This window comes from Symphalangus syndactylus, chromosome 6 (assembly GCF_028878055.3).
Source record: "Symphalangus syndactylus isolate Jambi chromosome 6, NHGRI_mSymSyn1-v2.1_pri, whole genome shotgun sequence".
NCBI classification, from domain to species: domain Eukaryota; kingdom Metazoa; phylum Chordata; class Mammalia; order Primates; family Hylobatidae; genus Symphalangus; species Symphalangus syndactylus.
Genome location: NC_072428.2, coordinates 77,011,110 through 77,028,612, shown reverse-complemented (window position 1 = coordinate 77,028,612; position 17,503 = coordinate 77,011,110). Strand labels below are relative to the sequence as shown.

General features: G+C 35.7%; 2 long non-coding RNA genes across 2 annotated transcripts in view; one reads left to right on the top strand and one right to left on the bottom strand.

The window, feature by feature from the left end:
• The window catches only part of LOC134737021 (uncharacterized), a 40,195-nt gene extending 24,419 nt beyond the window's left edge, over positions 1 to 15,776 (top strand). Inside the window, exons 2-3 of the long non-coding RNA XR_010121542.1 lie at positions 8,670 to 8,743; positions 15,735 to 15,776. This is a non-coding gene — a long non-coding RNA (uncharacterized lncRNA). The remainder of the gene's footprint in view (positions 1 to 8,669; positions 8,744 to 15,734) is intronic.
• The window catches only part of LOC134737022 (uncharacterized), a 395,911-nt gene that overhangs the window by 44,727 nt on the left and 333,681 nt on the right, over positions 1 to 17,503 (bottom strand). The gene's annotated exons all lie outside the window — the stretch shown is intronic.

The following is a 17,503-nucleotide window of genomic DNA, read 5'->3' as shown; positions in this document are numbered from 1 at the left end:
CTATGAATATTTGTGTACATGTTTTTACATAAACAATTACATTCATTTTTTCTTGGGAATCTACTTAGGAGTAAATTTGCTGGGTCAAATAATAACTTGATGTTTAACTTTTTGAGCAGCTTTCAGGCTGTTTTCCAAGGTGGCTGCACCATTTTACATTCTCTCTAGCTATGAAAGAAGATTCTTATTTTACCACATCTTCATTAACACTTGTTATTATCTGATATTTTATTACAGTTATCCTAGTGGGTATGAGGTGGTATCTCGTTGAACTTTTGATTTGCATTTCTCTGATGATAATGATTTTGAGCACCTTTCTATGCGCTTATTGTCCATTTGTATATTCTTTTTGAGGAAATGTCTAGCCAGGTCAATTTTTACTTAGGTTGTCTTTGTATTATTGAGTTGTAATAGTTGTTTTTGTATTCTACACAGAAGTCATATAATAGATATATGATTTGCAAATATTTTTATTTTTCACTTTCTTAATTGTATCATTTGAAGCATAAAAATTGTTAATTTTATTGTAGTTCATTTTAGCTCTTTCTTTGTTGCTTATACCTTTGGTATCTCATCTAAGAAACCACCACCAAATATGATTGTGAAAATTTTTCTCTATGCTTTCTTCTGAGATTTTTTTTTGTTTTTTAGTTTTAACACTTGCATTTAAGTCTTTGATTCATTCTGACTCAATTATCATATATGGTGTAAGAAAGGAGTTCAACTATTAGTTAATATTTAATTTATATTAAAAAAGTAAGTTCTGGTGTATCCTTTTCCTTTGCCAGTCAAAGTCACAGGATGCATTCCAGCTATTAGACAAGGATAAATATTGAAGAAGAAGTTTTAAAACATCAAAACTTTATTTTATTTATTCTTTTTACTTAGAAGTCAGTGTATTATGGAAAGGGACACATGTACTTGAAACCTATATAATCTGAATTAAAACTGTAATTTCTATATCGGCTTTGTGATTGTAAAAAAATAGAATACTTCTCTGAGCTAAAAATTTTATCTTTACAACAGAAATTACAATAAATATATTACACTGTTTTATTGAGGATTTAATGAGATACTTTCTGTCAAACAGCTAGTACAGTTCCTAGAAGTAAATGGAAACATCTTAAATATTAGTTTTTATATTCTACCTTCTTGTCTGCTGGCAGCATTTCCTATGCCACTTGCGTTAGATCTCTATTGGATTTGTTCTTCCAACATCTTTCCTGCATGCATTAATTTCACTGACTCCCTCCTCATACCCCTAACACACATAATGTGCTCAGCCTTGACAGTGTGGTTAAAATATGTGTAGAAATAACAGCAAAGACAACAAAAATGAAGAAGCAAAAAAACTTCTTAGAAAGTGAAGATCAAAATAAACTGCTTTGAGAAAAGAAGTAGGGGCCCAAAGATATGGCTTGGAAAAAGAACATAAGACAAAATAAAATACCAAGCTAAACTGTTCTGTTTTCATTTAATACACATGCAGGCATGCCTTGCAGATACTGCAAGTTTATTCTAGATCACTGCAATAAAGCAAATGTCACAATAAAGTGAGTCACTTTTTTTATTCCTGGTTTTCTAGTGCATATAAAAGAATTCCAATTGCATTACATCTAAAAAACAATGTACATACCTTTATTTTATTGCTAAAAATGCTAAAAACCAGCTAAGCCTTCAGAGAGTCATAGACTTTTTGCTATAAGAGTCTTGCCTTGTAATTGATGGCTGCTGACTGATCAGGCTGGTGGTTGCTGAAGGTTAGAATGGTTGTGGCAATTTCTGAAAATAGGAAAACAATTAAGTTTGTTGCATTGGTTGACTCTTTCCTTCATGCAGATTTCTCCAAAGCATACAATGCTACCTGGTAGAATTTCACAGTAAAACTTATTTTAAAATTGGAGTCAATCCTTTCAAACCCTGCTCATGCTTTTTCAATCAAGTGTATGTGATATTCTAAATATGTTGTCATTTCAACAGTGTTCATAGCATCTTTACCAGAAGTAGGTTCCATTTCAAGAAACTATGTTCTGTGTTCATTCATAAAAACAAATTCCGCATCTGTTAAAGTTTTATCATGAAATTATAGATGTTCAGTTCCATCCTCAAGTTCCATATCTAATTGTTCTCTTGCAATTTCTATTACATCTGCAATTACTTTCCCCACTGAAGTCTTCAATCCCTCAAAGGCATCCCTAAGAGCTGGAATTCACTTCACTCACGCTTCCATTAATGTTGATATTTTGACCTTCTCCTTTGAATCACAAACATTCTTAATGCCATCTAGAATAATGAAATATTTCCAGAAGGTGTTCAAATTACTCTGCCCAGGTCCATCAGAGGAATTATATCAAAAATTATTTCTTGGATAATGGATTTGAAAGCTTGAATTACTCCTTGACCCTTGTGTTGCAGATTTAATGTTTTATTAGCAGGAATGAAAACATACCTTGTATATCCCTATCAGAGCTTTTGGATGAGCACATGATTATCAATAAGCAGTAATCTTTTGAAAGGAATTTTTTCTAGTTTCTGAGGAACAAGCCTCAGCAGTGGGTTTAAAATGTTCAGTAAATCCTTTTGTAAACATGCGAGTTACCATGTAGGTTTTGCTCTTCCATTGAGAACAGGCAGAGATAGTTTATTATGACTCTTAAAGGCCCAAGGATTTTCAGAATAGTAAGGATTGGGTTCAACTTAAAGTCACCAATTGCATTATCCCCTAAAAATAGTCAGCTTGTCATTTGGAGCTTTGAAGTCAAGCACTGACTTGTCCTCTTTAGCTACAATCTTAGATGGTATCTTATTCAAATATAAGTCTGTTTTGTCTACATTGAAAATCAGTTGGAAAGTGTAGCCACCTTCATCATTTATCTTAGCTCTAGATACCTTACTACAGCTTTTCTATCAGCACTTGCTACTTCACCTTACACTTTTGTATTACAGAAAGAGCTTCTTTCCTTCAACCAAATGAACCAACCTCTGTTAGCTTCAAAGTTTTCTGCTGCAGCTTCCTCACTTCTCGCAGCCTTCACAGAACTGAAGAACTAGAGACTTGCTGTGGATAAGGCTTTGGCTTATGGGGATATTGTGGTTGATCTGTTCTATCCAGATGACTGAAACTTTCTCCATAGCAGCAGTGAGGCCATTTTGCTTTCTTCTCATTTGTGTGTTCACTAAAGTAACATTTTTAATTTTCTTCAAGAACTTTTTTAACTTTCACAACTTGGCAAACAGTTTTGTCTATTAGGTCTCTCTTTCAGCTTACCTCAGCTTTCCACATGCCCTCTTCAGTAAGCTTTATCATTTCCAGCTTTTGATTTAAAGTGAGAGATGTGTGACTCTTCATTTCGCTTGAACACTTAAAGGCCATTGAAGGGTTATTATTGGACTAATTTCAATATTGTTTTGTCTCAGGGAATAGAAAGACATGAGGAGAGGGAGAGAAACGCAGTAACAGCTGGTCTGTGGAGCAGTCAGAATACACACATTTGCGATTAAGTTTCCCATCTCATATGGGCTAAATTTGTAACCATTACAACAGTGACATTGATGATCATTGATTACAGATCACTGTAACAGACGTAGTAATAATGAAAATGTTAGAAATAATCACCAAAATGTGGCACAGAGAAATGAAGTGAGCACATGCTGTTGGAAAAATGGTGTCAATATACTTGCTTGATGCAGAATTGCCATGAACCTTCAATTTGTTAAACACACACACACACACACACAAACACACAACATCTGCAGAGAGCCAAAAAGTGAAGTGCAATAAAATAAGTTATTCCTTTATTTTTTATATTAACATCTGCTTATTTAGTATTATTGTTTATCTGATTGAGGCATTTTCTTGTCCATTTATGGGATGCTTTCACTTATCCAGACAAATTCTGAAAATAATAAACAACTGTTTGGTATCAGAGAGATGCATATTTTACTTGGAATAATAAAATTACTTGCCGCATGTGTATAATTTGAAAATTATTCTCTTAACTGTGAGATATATGTATAAAGTACAGTAAATCCAAGGCTATCGTTTTTTAAGCTCTCGAAAAGTTTAAAAAAAAGCACCAGGCAGTAAGTGTTTTGAGAACAGTAATGTACATTTGTCCTGCAAAAGACCAATTCATCTGCTTTAATAGAAATCCATTTTAAAAAAAGAGATCATTAAGTTGGAAAGTTAATATCCAATATATTTTATGGCAAGATACAAACTTGTAATCATGATTTAGGTATCTAATTTTGACACTTGGACTTAAAAATTATAAATTGTATAAACTTCTAGTTGTTGTAGAAAACTTGCTTTGTTCTTATTTATAGAAATATAAAAATTGGCACACAGCAAAAATATAATATGAACATTTCAGTCAGAAAATAAAAAAGGTTTTAATTATCACATGTCTTCTGTCAAAAACACCACAGATGTTCATCTAAAAATGCATATTTTTAAATTAGAATTTTCTACAAATAAAAGTGATTCATCTTTTACTCCAGGTCTTAGACAAATTGTGTCACTTCTTACATGATAATAAGCCACCATTTTAATTAGTAGTTGTCATTCACTCCAGCACACCAATCTCCGCAAGAGAGCAAGTAACATTTTGTACAGCTGCTCTCATGCTTTGCCTGTCATCTTTGTCCTGACTTTGAATTCCTCTCCCCAACCTTTTCCTCTCCTTTAGATAATCCCCCTCCTCATTTTCCTTACTCCCACTGAGCTGTCAAGAGTCAAAATGCTGTGATATGAAATCATTGCCTCTATGACTCTAAAAAAGGAGAGCTTGAACTAGATTTTGATCAAAGGGAATCATTTATAAGATAGATGCAGCAAAAAACCTTAGGGAGTGTTTCCCCCCGCCAAAGCATCAGTATTATGTGAAATAGAAAAGACAAAGAAACATATTTCTAAACACTTTTTTGCTCTTAATGACATGATTGATGTTACACTATATAATGTTTATTATTTTCACCTTGTTATTCAGTACCACCTCAGAAAGATGTCTCTTATGAACATATAACTCCAGTAAAAATGGGGAGAATGAAGGATGTAAGAATTACAGCTCTCAGTTTTATAAGCAAGAATGAATGGAGAATGAAAAAAAAAACTATAACTATTTTGCAGAGGGAAGAAGAGCTTTGGAGGAGACTCTTAACGTGCCATCATCAGGTGATAACAAAAATTGGGAAGACTTCTTGACTGTTTGCAATTCTCCTTGCCATCATTCTTACAAGGATGTATTTGTGTTGTGCCACATCACATTGCAATCTTTGTCTCTACAGTAAAACATAATTTTGCTAGTGTTTAGGTGAGAGAAGCAGGCCACAGTGCTTTAAGGGAGGCTTTTGGTTACTGAATTCCACATAGTAGCCTTTGCTGGGATCTCTCAAGTGAGAACTTCCACAGTAAGGTCATAACCCAATCAAGAGGTGATCCTGCCTGTCTTCCTGTTGGGTATCAAACATTAGAATTCTTATATCTCCTTTTCTTGGCAAAGGTATAACAATCAGAGAAAGTGACACCACAGATCCATTTCCGAGAAAGTATGATAATAAGAGTGAGTAATGGAAACATGGGCCATTTTTACCTCTGGTTTTGGGATAACAGTCCTGATGCCTTCTTTAGATACAGAAGGTGACATTTTAAAATTGTAAAGTGAAATAAAGAATGTAATTTACACAAATGTACTCTGCACCCAGATTTAAAAATGATTATTTATATTCTGGTTTTGAAAATGTCATTTCCTCAGTCTCTGGGCTCATGTACAGGAAATGATACGTTCATTTATAATTTATTCATTTAATTTTTAGCTTTATAAAAGTGCACCCATTGCCATGGTCTCTGAGTGAATATAAAATACTAAACATATAACAACAAAGACAAAGTTAAGCAATAAAAGTAAATTGCAGAAATGTTATGGCTTTGAGATTGTGAAGAAGCCAAGATATTTTCAGATTAATAATATAAAGGCAATAAAATAAATTACTACTTAGATGTTCACATAGAGAGAGAGAGAGGGAGAGAATCTATGATGAAAGCAAATAAAGGAGGTGGAGGTAAGTGAAACAAGACAAGATGATTAGTAGAATGAGGAGAGAAAAGTTAGAAGTTACAACATGTAGAACTGTCAGTTATCTAGGCTCTCTAGGCCCTGTGGCTTTGTTTGTTTGTGTCAGTCTATATGTGTTTGTGCATAAGGAGGACCATTTTAAGAGGATTATTGGATATGTGCTGGGAAAAATAAAATCTGATTAAGGTGGGATGTTGACCATGGGGACAGAACTGGAGTGTAGGCTTTTTTCCAGAGACAACACAATACCAAAAGCCAGGGGTTTGGGTGGGGGGTGGCGGAGACATCCAGGGTCAATTTGTAGGAAAATTCCAGTATTGGAGCATAGGAGAAGGCAAGTAAATTGCAAAAAGTCCAATGACTCCAAATGAGAACAAAACAGAGTGGGGTACTATATTTTCTCACCAGCATTTTCCCAAAAGCTAGCATATTCTCAATAATTATTTGTTAAATGAAAATGAAGGAACTGTGTAGGTTTGTGGCTTTTCATTATATACTGGAAAGTTCCTGATTTATAAAATATTCAAATGGTGTTAAGAAATGGTGTTAAAGTGCTACGGACAAAGTATGCAAAGGCAAAGGTTTGAAAAAGTCATGGTTGAAAAAGTTAATTGGATTTTAAAAGACTTATTTTTTATATTTTAAGTATGAGAGTGAAAGATATATGTGCATAAAGAAATGTCCCAAATACAAAGTAGTAAACAGGATATATAGAGAGAATGGCCTCATAAGGAATATGGTGTGTGTGTGTGCACGTGTGTGTGTGTGTGTGTCTGTGTGTTTCTGTTTCCTTAAAGGAATGTGTTTCCTCAAAGTTTTACCCTTGACTAGTGTTGGTTCTGATGATATGAGTTATTTCTTTTCACATATTGCATTGTCTGCAAAGCCTTATATTTTGGTGATGAAAGTAGAGAGAGGGAGTTGGCAGCAGCACAGACACTGCAAAAAATGCCCTCAAAGCTCAGTAATTATTCTGGTGCCTGGCCTGAGAATAAGATCCAACTATAATAATGAGAATTAAGGCAAAGATGCCATAGGACAAAGACCAAATATGTTGCTAAGCTCACCCACTCTCTTCCCATGTACTACCTTCCGGTGAGCCTTGGACCCTTTCCTCTTCCAAAGTCAAAAAAAAAAAAAAATGAATATCTGTATTGAAAGAAAGATATAAATCTATTTTTTTCAGAATATCAAGGGTCTTCATATACAAATTAATAAAAACGTGTTCTATTATCTGAAAGGACAGAAGAGAAAAATTCAGGCTAAAACTGTGGAATATGAATTTTATGTAAAATAGAAATGTAAATTTTCCAGTCATGAGGATTATTATATACTGTGATGGTTTATCAAAGGACATTACAGAATAGCTTCCCTTGGAGGCCTTTAAAATGATTTTTTTTCATTGCGCATTGACTCCACTCTTCAAAAACATTTTTGTGCATAAGGAGGTGGATTTAATGAAATAAACCAGCTTTGAAATAATCTGAAAAAAGTAAAATAAAAACTTAATTGTTCTATGTTTTAAAAAGGCCTGATATTGTTTTAATAATATATTCTGCAAGTAATTTTAGAACATGTTATGTTACCCAGGGATCTAAGTAGAACTCTGTCCGAAAACTAATACTGATGTTCACCATTTGTTGTCTACTTTGCTTAGGTTTGTGGATCTTATGAGTCTTGACTTTGGATTAATATAGTGAATAAGTAATTAGAGACATGTATTTCTTGAGTGTCATATTCCTATTAATGCTTACAAAATGGGATTTATTCATATTACTGACACATTGGTGATGTAAATTTTTCTAGGATTATGCTCTTTCATTTAAATGCATGCATTTGAAATTTGAAATGGATATCTAAATTATTTTTATTTCCCCTTTAATATTAGAATATTGCCTTTGTGCCATTGTGACTATGGGTTAGAGAGGAGCCTTTGTGACCAGAAAACTATATTGAGTTTCCGTTTTCAGTCCCTTCTTGGAGACTACAATACTTTTTTCCAAAACTTGTTCTGGCTGACTTATTGATGAATTCCTGTAATGATGCAGTCATTTAAATATGTATGGATACTACACATATAGGCATAAAGATACTTGATTACCTGTGTACATATATAAACACATTTTATTTTATTTTAGACGGAGTCTGGCACTGTAGCCCAGGCTGGAGTGCAGTGACACGATCTAGGCTTACTGCAACTCTGCCTCCTGGGTTCACGCCATTCTCCTGCCTCATCCTCCCGAGTAGCTGGGACTACAGGTGCCTGCCACCATGCCCGGCTAATTTTTGTATTTTTAGTAGAGATGGAGTTTCACCATGTTAGCCAGGATGGTCTCGATCTCCTGACCTCGTGATCCACCCGCCTCGGCCTCCCAAAGTGCTGGGATTACAGGTGTGAGCCACTGCGCCCAGCCACACGTTTTTGAAATTCCTTTTTCAGTAAGTTAGATAAAACGTATCTATGATAAAAAAAAAAAAAACAATCAGAATATTAGGAAGGAAATGAAGCTTCTTCACTTTAATGCAAGGCATCTATAAAAAATCTATAGCTAATATCATATCAAATGGAGAAATACTGGATGCTTTCCCACTCAGATCAGAAACAAGTCTTACAATTCCAGAGACAAGAAAGTCCACAATCAAGGTGCTGGCAGATCCAGTGACAACAGGTGAGTATCCTCTGTGTGCTTTGTAGATGGCCATCTTCTGGTTGTATCCTCACATGGCAGAGAGAGAGAGAGAGAGAGAGACGGGGGAGAGAGAGAGAGAGAGCGTGCGTGCAAGCTCTCTCATGTCTTTTCTAATAAGGGCCCTAGTCCCATTCATAAAGGCACTACCATCATATCTTAATAACTTCCCAAAGGCCCCACCTGAAAATACCATCACATTGTAGACTAGGCATCAACATAGGAATTTGGGAAAACACAAATATTCTGTCCATAGCTCCCTCTCTTACCACTATTACACAGTATTGTATCAGGAGCTGAGTAAGCACAATGTCTAGAAAGGAAATTTTAAAGGGCAAAGGAAAGATAAAAGGTAAATTTCTTTTTATAACTTCTTTTATTTTAGGTTCAGGCTTCATTGGAAGGTTTGTTACATAGGCAAACTTGTGTCATGGGAGTTTGTTGTGCAGATTATTTCATCACCCCAGGTATTGAGCCTAGCACCCACTGGTTAATTTTCCTGATCCTCTCCCTCCCGCCACTCTCCACCCTTCCATAGACTCCAGTGTGTGTTGTTCCTCTCTTTGTGTCCGTGTGTTCTCATCATTTAGCTCCCACTTATAAGTGAGAACATGCAGTATTTGGTTTTCTGTTCCTTTGTTACTTTGCTAAGGATAATGGCCTCCAGCTCCATCCCATTAGTACAACCATTGTTGAGGACAGTATGACAATTCCTCATATCTAAACACAGAAATACTCTTTGACCCAGCAATCTCATTACTGAGTATACACCTAAAGAAATATAAATCATCTGTCATAAAGACACATGCACATGTATGTTCATTGCAACACTATTCACAATAGTAAAGACATGGAATCAACCTAAAAAATCTATTTTGATTTACCTGTAGTAATTTCTAATTATTACATGATTGCTTAAATATAACCCCAAATAACTTACACATGAATTACTATAATTAATTATAACATTTACTAAGGTTACAAGATTCAGGTTCAATATATATAAATTCACCGTATTTCCATAATATGCTTGCAGGGCACAATAGAAAATTGAGTTGATGAAATATTTGATACATCTAACAAAATTGATGAGCATACTGAAAATAACAACATTGCTAAGATAAATTAAAGAGCTAAGTAAGATTTTGTTTATGAAGCATATCTAATAAGATTTTTAGATGGTAATTATTCTAAATTAATCTGTAGATTAAACTACATTTTCATGCAGACCTTAGCTGGCACTTTTACAAAAATTGACAAACTAATACTAAAATTTACCAAAAAAAAAATGTAGAAGACCTAGAAGAGGCAAAATCAGTGCAATAATAAAGGAAAAATGAAATAGACACTATCTTATTTTAAGTCTTACTGTAATTAAATAATAGTTAAGACAATTTGGCTTTATTGTAAAGATTGACAGAAAGATCAACGAAACAGATTAGAACATGCTAAAATCGACACATACATACTAATTGTTTTTTGAAAAAAGGTATTTCAATGGAAAATAATATTATTTTTAACAAATAGTACCTGAACATTTGGATATACATACTCAACAATGAACCTTGACAACTTTTACCCCAATACCATACACAGACAAACATTAACTAAAAATGGATCATAGACCGAAATGTTAAAAGCTAAGGCCGGGCGCGGTGGCTCACGCTTGTAATCCCAGCACTTTGGGAGGCCGAGGCGGGTGGATCACGAGGTCAGGAGATCGAGACCACGGTGAAACCCCGTCTCTACTAAAAAATACAAAAAATTAGCCGGGCGCGGTGGCGGGCGCCTGTAGTCCCAGCTACTCGGAGGCTGAGGCAGGAGAATGGCGTGAACCCGGGAGGTGGAGCTTGCAGTGAGCCGAGATTGCGCCACTGCACTCCAGCCCGGGCGACAGAGCGAGACTCTGTCTCAAAAAAAAAAAAAAAAAAAAAAAAAAAAGAAATGTTAAAAGCTAATACTGTATAACATCTAGAAGAAGACATACGAAGATATCTGTAAGACCGGGTAGAATAATAATGAAAGCTACACAAGAAAATAAATATATATACACATATGTATATATAATGCATCGTTTTAGAAACTGAATCTACTCATGAAACCATGACCACAATAAAGATAATGAACATGTCAGTCACTCCTCAATGTTTCCTGATTCCCCTTTATAATCTCTTTGGACATCTTCCCCTTATCCCCAAACAGTGATTTGCTTTCTGTCATTGTAGATGAGTTTGCATTTTCCATAAATTTATATAAATGAAATAAGAAAATAGGTACCATTCTCTTGTCTGACTCCTTTCACTCATTAACATAGGTTAGAGACCCATCAATGTTATTTTCATTATTTTAACAAAGTTTTTTAAAGATTATGTATTAATACTTCACTGTCTTTTGTTGTTGAGTGTTATTTCATATGAATATACCACAGTTTGTTTATTCCTTCACTGGTTCATGGAGAGTTGGTTTGTTTCCATCTTTTAGGTATTTGTAAACAAAGTTGCCATGAACATTTATGTATATGTTTTTGTGAGAATAAATATGTTTTTATTTATATTTCTAGTTGAAATGCCTTGGAGCAGAATGACTGACTACTACATGCTATTTAAAATTTTTTAAAATGCAAAACTGTTTTTCAAAGTAGTTGTGCCAAAAAAAACTTTTTCACCAGAGGTATATGAGAGCTCGGATTACTTCACGTCATTGCCAACACTTGGTATGGTTAATCGTTTTTCATTTTAGCTGTTCTACTGGTGCAGAGCGATGGCACTTCATTGTGTGTGTGTGTGTTTTTTTTTTTTTTTTTTTTTTTTGAGACGGAGTCTTGCTCTGTCGCCCAGGCTGGAGTGCAGTGGCATGACCTCGGCTCACTGCAAGCTCCACCTCCCGGGTTCACGCCATTCTCCTGCCTCACCCTCCCGAGTAGCTGGGACTACATGTGCCTGCCACTGCGCCTGGCTAATTTTTTGTATTTTTAGTAGAGACAGGGTTTCACCGTGTTAGCTAGGATGGTCTCGATCTCCTGACCTCGTGATCCGCCCCTTTCGGCCTCCCAAAGTGCTGGGATTACAGGCGTGAGCCACCGCGCCCGGCCCATTGTGGTTTTAAACTGAATTTTCTTTTTTGTAAACTCATATTTTAGGTGCAAAGATACATGTGCAGTTTGGTTATATAGAGAGACTTGTGTCCCTGGGGATATGTACAGATTATTTTGGCACCAAGGTACTAGGCCTAGTACCCAAAAGTTATTTTTTGGTCTTCTCCCTCCTCTTCACTCTCCAAGCTCAAGTGGACCTCAGTGTCTGTTGTTCCCCTGTTTGTGTCCATGTGTTCCCATCATTTAGCCATTTGACTCCTACTTATTAGTGAGAACATGTAGTATTCAGTTTTGTGTTCCTGCATTAGTTTGCTAAAAAATAATGGCCCCCAGTTTCATTCATGTTCCTGCAAAGGACATAATCTGGATTTTTTTATGGCTGCATAGTATTCGTTCATGTATGTGTACCACATTTTCTTTTTTTTGATTATACTTTAAGTTCTAGGGTACATGTGCACTATGTGCAGATTTATTACATATGTATGTATACATGTGCCATGTTGGTATGTTGCACCCATTAACTCGTTATTTACATTAGGTATATCTCCTAATGCTATCCCTCCCCCCACCCCACAACAGGCCCTGGTGTGTGATATTCCCCTTCCTGTGTCCAAGTGTTCTCATTGTTCAATTCCCACCTATGAGTGAGAACATGCGGTGTTTGGTTTTTTGTCCTTGCAATAGTTTGCTGAGAATGATGGTTTCCAGCTTCATCCATGTCCCTACAAAGGACATGAACTCATCCTTTTTTATGGCTGCATAGTATTCCGTGGTGTATATGTGCCACATTTTCTTAATCCAGTCTAGCATTGATGGACATTTGGGTTGGTTCCAAGTCTTTGCTATTGTGAATAGTGCCACAATAAATACGTGTGCATGTGTCTATATAGCAGCATGATTTATAATTCTCTGGGTATATACCCAGTAATGGGATGGCTGGGTCAAATGGTATTTCAAGTTCTAGATCCTTGAGGAATCGCCACACTGTCTTCCACAATGGTTGAACTAGTTTACAGTCCCACCAACAGTGTAAAAGCGTTCGTTTTTCTCCACATCCTCTCCAGCACCTGTTGTTTGTTTCCTGAAATTTGATGATGGCTATTCTAACTGGTGTGAGATGGTATCTCATTGTGGTTTTGATTTTCATTGTGGTTTTGATTTGCATTTCTCTGATGGCCAGTGATGATGAGCATTTTTTCAGGTGTCTTTTGGCTGCATAAATGTCTTCTTTTGAGTAGTGTCTGTTCATAACCCTTGCCCACATTTTGATGGGGTTTTTTTTTTCTTGTAAATTTGTTTGTGTTCTTTGTAGATTTTGGATATTAGCCCTTTTTCAGATGAGTAGATTGCAAAAATTTTCTCCCATTCTGTAGGTTGCCTGTTCACTCTGATGGTAATTTCTTTTGCTGTGCAGAAGCTCTTTAGTTTATTTAGTCAATTTTGGCTTTTGTTGCCATTGCTTTTCGTGTTTTAGAAATGAAGTCCTTGCCCATGCCTATGTCCTGAATGGTATTGCCTAGGTTTTCTTCTAGGGTTTTTATGGTTTTAGGTCTAACATTTAAGTCTTTAATCCATCTTGAATTAATTTTTGTATAAGGTGTAAGGAAGGGATCCAGTTTCAGCTTTCTCCATATGGCTAGCCAGTTTTCCCAGCACCATTTATTAATAGGAAATCGTTTCCCCATTTCTTGTTTTTGTCAGGTTTGTCAAAGATCAGATGATTGTAGATGTGTGGTATTATTTCTGAGGGCTCTGTTCTGTTTCTTTGGTCTCTCTCTCTGTTTTGGTACCAGTACCATGCTGTTTTGGTTACTATAGCCTTGTAGTATAGTTTGAAGTTAGGTAGCATGGTGCCTCCAGCTTTGTTCTTTTGGCTGAGGATTGTCTTAGCAATGCAGGCCCTTTTTTGGTTCCATATGAACTTTAAAGTAGTTTTTTCCAATTCTGTGAAGAAAGGCATTGGTAGCTTGATGGGGATGGCATTGAATCTATAAATTACCTTGGGCAGTATGGCCATTTTCACGATATTGATTCTTCCTATCCATGAGCATGGAATGTTTTTCCATTTGTTTGTGTCCTCTTTTATTTTGTTGAGCAGTGGTTTGTAGTGCTCCTTGAAGATAGTTCTCCTTGAAGAGGTCCTTCACATCCCTTGTAAGTTGGATTCCTAGGTATTTTATTCTCTTTGAAGCAATTGTGAATGGGAGTTCACTCATGATTGGGCTCTCTGTTTGTCTGCTATTGGTGTATAAGAATGCTTGTGATTTTTGCACATTGATTTTGTATAATGAGACATTGCTGAAGTTGCTTATCAGCTTAAGGAGATTTTGGGCTGAGATGATGGGGTTTTCTAGATATACAATCATGTCATCTGTAAACAGGGACAATTCGACTTCCTCTTTTCCTAATTATTTACGCTTTATTTCTTTCTCCTGCCTGATTGATTGCCCTGGCCAGAACTCCCAACACTATGTTGAACAGGAGTGGTGAGAGAGGGCATCTCTATCTTGTGCCAGTTTTCAAAGGGAATGCTTCCTGTTTTTGCCCATTCAGTATGATATTGGCTGTGGGTTTGTCATAAATACCTCTTATTATTTTGAGATACAGCCCATCAATACCTAATTTATTGAGAGTTTTTAGCATGAAGGGCTGCTGAATTTTGTCAAAGGCCTTTTCTGCATCTATTGAGATAATCATGTGGTTTTTGTCTTTGGTTCTGTTTATATGCTGGATTACGTTTATTGATTTGCATATGTTGAACTGCCTTGCATCCTAGGGATGAAGCCCACTTGATCATGGTGGATAAGCTTTTTGATGTGCTGCTGGATTCGATTTGCCAGTATTTTATTGAGGATTTTTGCACCGATTTTCATCAGGGATATTGGTCTAAAATTCTCTTTTTTTGTTGTGTCTCTGCCAGGCTTTGGTGTCAGGATGATGCTGGCCTCATAAAATGAGTTAGGGAGGATTCCCCCTTTTTCTATTGATTGGAATAGTTTCAGAAGGAACGGTACCAGCTCCTCCTTGGTGTACCACATTTTCCTTATCCAGTCTGCCAATTATGAGCTTTTAAGTTGATTCCATGTCTTTACTATTGTAAATAGTGCTGTAATGAACATATGCATACATGTGTCTTTATAGTAGAATAATTTATATTCCTTTGGGTGTATACCAAGTAATGAGATTGCTGGGTCAAATGGTAGTTCTGTTTTTAGCTCTTTGAAGAATCACCACACTGCTCTCAACAATGATTGAACTAATTGACATTCCCCCCAACAGTGTATACACATTTCCTTTTCTCAGCATCTATGCCAGCATGTTATTTTTTGACTTTGTACTAATAGCCATTTGGACTGGTATGAGATGTTTTCTCATTGTGGTTTTGACTTGCATTTCTCTAATGATTGTACACTGCAGGTATATCTTCTTTTGAAAAGTTTCTGTCTATGTCCTTTATAGTAACCCAAACAGCATGATACTGGTGCAAAAACAGACACATAGACCCATGGAAAAAGAGAGAGAGCTCAGAAATAAGGCTGCACACCTATAACCATCTGACCTCTGACAAAGCTGATAAAAACAAGTAATGGAGAAAGGACTCCCTATTAAATAAATGGTGCCGGGATAACTGGCTAGCATATGCAGAAGATGAAACTGGACCCCTTCCTTACAGTATATACAAAAAAATCAATTCAAGATGAATTAAACACTTAAATGTAAAACCACAAACTATAAAAACTCTGAAAGACAATCTAGATAGTACCATTGTTGACATAGAAACTGGCAAAGATTTCATGATAAAGATGCCAAAAGCAATACAACAAAAGCACAAATTTGACAAATGGAACTTAATTTAACTTAGTTTCTTTTGCTGTGCAGAAACTCTTATCAACAGAGCAAACAGACAACCTGTAGAATGGGGGAAAATATTTGCAAGGTATGCATCTGACGAAGTTCTAACATCCAAAATCTATAAGGAACTTGAACAATTTCATAAGGAAGAAACCACCCCATTGAATTTTCTGATGACTAATAATGCTGAACACCTTTTCATGTGCATATTTTCCATCAATATATCTTCTTTAGTGAGGTGTTTGTTTTTCCAATCATTTGCCATTTTAAAAATTAGATGGTTTGTTGTCTTGAGTTGTGAAAGTTTTTATGTATTCTGATATGTCTTTTTCAGGTACAAGGTTTGCAAATTTGAGATTCCTTTTAGTCTCTCCATATTGCATGTTTCCTACTAAAATAAAGTTGCAACTAAAAAGATCGAAGTACTGAATACAAACAAATGCATGATTTTAATATTTTTTAAAGACAATTATATGCTAAGTTAAAGTAAATGGCTATTACTGAACTAGTTGCTTAAAGAAATTGAGTAACAATCTCTAAACATACAAAAAAGGTAATATTGCAAAAAACCATAGAAAGAGATTTCTCTAACCTTAAGCAAGACAGTATACTGTCAAACTGAAGCATTAATTGTGGTCTAGACAGCACTTATTTTAAAAGACTAGCATACCCAGTACAATTGTTGGATTCTCAAGACAAGGAAACAAAAAATCTCTCTGACAGAAAGATAAAGTGTATGGCTTTTCTGCACTTCAGCTTAATGACGTAATCTATTATGGCAATGCATTTTCTGATATGGAAAAATTAACACATTCCTAGAATAATTCCTTCTAATGTTTTATTTAAAAATTATACAACTATTTCTTCAATGGATATTCTTTTTCTGTTTTCTTTCTCCATCTTATTCATGTTTTAGTATTTAGAATCTGCTAACTGCCTAAAACAAGAAAAAAAAACTTTTACCTTTTCTTTTTTTTTGAGACAGACTGTCACTCTGTCCACTCTGTCACCCTGGCTGGAGTGAGTGCTGTGGCGTGATTTCAGCTCACTGCAACCTCCGCCTCCTGAGTTCAAGTGATTCTCATGCCTCAGCTTCCTGAGTAGCTGGAGTTACAGACATGCACCACCGCACCCGGCTAATTTTTGTATTTTTAACAGAGATGAAGAATCACCATGTTGGCAAGGCTGGTCTTGAACTCCTGACCTCAAGTCATCCACCCACCGTGGCCTCTCAAAATGCTGGGATAACAGGCATGAGTCACTGTGCCCGGCTGTCAATTTTTACCTTTTCTGATAAGTAAGTTGGAATACTTAAGTTCTTTTTTTTTTTTTTTTTTTAGAGATTAGATAAACCTCTTCTGTGAAATTATGTTGTCCTGGAGCTTTTAAACAAAACACACACACACATGCTCTCTTTAATCACCTTTCCAATCTCTTCTAAAATCACTTGTATATTTTAGTCTGCTTTTCTTTTTCCTTGGATCCATTTTGGAAATGTATACTTTACTAGGATATAATGTGTTGTATTACAGCTTTTGCTAGAATCACCAAGCATGTTGAATCATAGAATCAAGTATTTTAAGTTTGTAAAATGTCAGTTGTGACTCCAGAATATTTACCATATGGAAACAGAAGCAGAGAAGATCACAGACAGTTTACATTCAATATGATGAAAAATAGAGAGCCACCATGCTTTGTTCCTTCTCCTAAGGTTTCAATCCAGTCATAACACCAGTGATGACTTTTTTAATTCCTAACAGATGCTTGTTGTATTCTCAGTTTGATTACAAATTCAG